General features: G+C 44.1%; 1 non-coding gene across 1 annotated transcript; it reads left to right on the top strand.

Annotated features, from left to right (window-relative positions):
- The first annotated feature begins 2,979 nt into the window (after positions 1 to 2,979).
- On the top strand, positions 2,980 to 3,052 carry TRNAG-CCC. Its single transcript has one exon. It is a non-coding gene; the product is annotated as a tRNA-Gly (tRNA).
- Positions 3,053 to 3,284: the final 232 nt, after the last annotated feature.

The raw sequence follows: 3,284 nt of genomic DNA, 5'->3' as shown, positions 1-3,284 counted from the left end.
CAGATCTGTTATGCAGTGTCTGCATTACAGAAAGGATTCAGCGGAAATCTGGCAGCAGCATCCTTTAGTTTGGGAAACACTGTGTATGTATATATTATGTCTCTTGGTCTTACCATAGACATCCTTTTGGGCATCATGGTCCAAAATGTTGCACTCTATAATGTGCCTATCCATTCAAAACCCTCTCGAGTACTTAGCAGTTCTCCCCCTTTTTAAATTTATTTTGTTATTGAAGGATAATTGGTTTACAGAGTTGTGTTGTTTTCTGGGCAGTTCCCTTTTAATTAAAGCCCCCTGCATATGTGCTCACAGTTCTGTCCCAGGAAGACAGAAGACCCTGATTTAAGAGAAGGGAGAGTAAAGCAATTGCACACAGGCGTGGGGATCTCTGTGGAGATGGGGAAGAAGGGTTGCATAAAACCCTTGGTTTTCTGTCTCTAGGGTTTGTTTGTTATTTCTGTCTGAGCATCAAAATTTATTTTCACCACAGTCCCTTGTGTGAAAGGAAGACTTTAACAAAATGTCAGGCCTGCTGTTCTGTCTGCTCCTCAGGTGTGCACAGGTTTTCGACTGCTCTCAGCCAAGCACGTGGTTACCCTGTGGGGCCAACTGCAGGACCACAGACATGAGGGTCACGGTGTCCCCGGCCAGGAAAGCAAGCAGTCAGAGCTGCCTGGCCTGGCAGAGACTGTCACCTCTCTAATCTGGCATGTGACCTTTCTAGCAACTTGTAACCCAGTTCTAAGATTCTAGACATGTCTGTTCCATGCTTTGCATTAAGTTTAAAATTTTATACTAGGGAAAATTAAACCCATGGTCAGTCAGTTCAGTCACTCAGTCATGTCCAACTCTCTGCAACCCCATGGACTGTGGTATGCCAGGCTTCCCTGTCCCTCACCAACTCCTGGAGCTTACTCAAACTCATGTCCATGGAGTCAATGATGCCATCCAACCATCTCATCCTCTCTCGTCCCCTTCTCCTGCCTTCAATTTTTCCCAGCATCAGGGTCTTTTCCAATGAATCAGTTCTTCGAATCAGGTAGCCAAAGCACTGGTAGAACATAGATTTTACACTGAGCTTGTATACACACACACACACAGACAATATAACCAAAAGTGTTTCTTGAGAACTACTGATGGATAAAGATGATGTGTGTATGTGTATATATGCACACATACATACAATGGAATACTACTCAATCATAAAAAAGTATGAAATAATGCCATTTGGAGCAACATGGATGAACTCAGAGATTATCATACTAAGGAAAGTAAATCAGAAAGAGAAAGACAAATATTGATACCATATGAGATATATGTGGAATCTAAAAAATGACACAGATGAACTTACCTACAAGAAAAAACAGACCTATATACATAAAGAGCAGACTTGTGGTTGCCAAGGGGGAAAGTGGCAGGAATTAGCAGATGCAAACTGTTAGTGTAGAATGGATGTCCAACAAGGTCCTAGTGTATTACAGGAATTATATTCAGTATCTTGTAATGATCTATAATAGAAAAGAATCTGAATATATATATGGGTTTGTGTCTTCAGTTGCTTTCAACTCTTTGCAACTCTTTGGACTATAACCCACCAGGATCCTCTGTACTTGGGAATTTTCAGGCAAGAATACTGGAATGGGTTGCCATTTCTTTCCCCAGGGGATCTTCCTGATGCAAGGATCAAACTTGCGTCTCCTGCATTGCAGGCAGATTCTTTATGAGTCCTTGGGGAAAGATATATATATATATATGCAGGCTTTGAGATCCAACCAGTCAACCCTAAAATCAGTCCTGAATATTCATTGGAAGGACTGATGCTAAAGCTGAAACTCCAATACTTTGGCCACCTGATGCAAAGAACTGACTCATTGGAAAAGACCCTGATGCTGGGGAAGATTGAAGGTGGGAGTAGAAGGGGACAATGGAGGGTGAGATGGTTGGATGGCATCACCGACGCGATGGAAATGAGTTTGAGTAAGCTCTGGGAGTTGGTGATGGACAGGGAAGCCTGGAGTGCTGCCATCCATGGGGTCGCAAGGAGTTGGACATGACTGAGCAATTGAACTAAGCTGAACTGAAGGCTTTGAATACTTTGCTGTATACCAGAAATTAACACAACATTGTAAATCAACTATACTTCAATACAAAAAATAAAAAAAGAAAAATGCCTAACATTTACCCCACCCTGTGTATTGTACTCTGATATATTCTATTTAATTCTATTTCATTTTTTTAAAATTGCTGAATATATTGATTTCATAACAGGTCACAACCTACATATGGTTCAAAGAGTACAGAGTCCAAACCCTCTATGATCTGCCTGATTGTGTCATCAAGTAAAACTATGAACACCTTCTACAGAAAGGTTCCAAAGCCCTTTGTTTCAGGACTCTGGCCCAGGAGAGCATGAACTGGTCTAGACTGGGTGCCAAGGCAGGTTCTGGGCTCAGATGTCATCATCCAACTCTCGCATGACACATCTCAGAGTTGGAAGGGACGCTTTCTCAGCTGTGTAAATTCTCTCCCCGGCGTGTCAGCGCAGGTGACCCAGGGCACCCAGCCTCTGCTCTGCCTTCAGCAGCCAGGAGCTCGCTGCCTGCTGCTGCAGCTGACTGCCTTACTGCAAAGATCTCTGACGTTTCCAGTACGAATGACCTAGCGGCAACCATGTGCGCTCCCCCTGGTCCTGCCCTCAGAAGCCAGGTGCATCCAGTCCCTTTTCTACACCACGCGGTAAACCCCTTTGGAAGCCAACACCCACGACTGTCCTGAGTCCCCGTCACCAGCTCCTTCACCCCTGTGGGGTGGGGTTTCCAGCTCTCTTGCCACCATCCGGCCTGTTGTTTTTGGACACATACTTGTTTGCCAACGTTCTTCTGGAAGTGTGGCTCCCTGAACAAGGAATTGAGTGCTAGATGAGTATAGGCGTGTGTATGTGTGTGTGTACAAAATCCTATTTTAAGAAATCAGGGGACGTTCTTGGTGGTCCAGTGGCTAAGACTCTGTGCTCCCAATGCAGGGGGCCTGGGTTCGATCCCCGGTCAGGAAAATAGATCCCACATGCTGCAGCTAAGACCTGGTGCAGTCAAATTAAAAAAAAAGAAAAGAAAGAAAGAGAGAGAAATCAGATGGTGTGTCAGAGCTTTTGATCCCGATATTGTAAACCCTTGTCCTACCTGCATGATATTTGGTCAGCCCCACTCCGTTTTGGTTGATTTCCTCTTTTTTGTTTTAAAAAGGATATTGTTGAATGGGTACAGAGTTCCAGTTTGGGATGATGA

The sequence above is a fragment of the Cervus elaphus genome, chromosome 12 (genome assembly GCF_910594005.1).
Source record: "Cervus elaphus chromosome 12, mCerEla1.1, whole genome shotgun sequence".
Taxonomy (NCBI): domain Eukaryota; kingdom Metazoa; phylum Chordata; class Mammalia; order Artiodactyla; family Cervidae; genus Cervus; species Cervus elaphus.
Note: the sequence above shows the minus strand (reverse complement) of the source record. Positions and strands in the feature narration are given on the sequence as shown.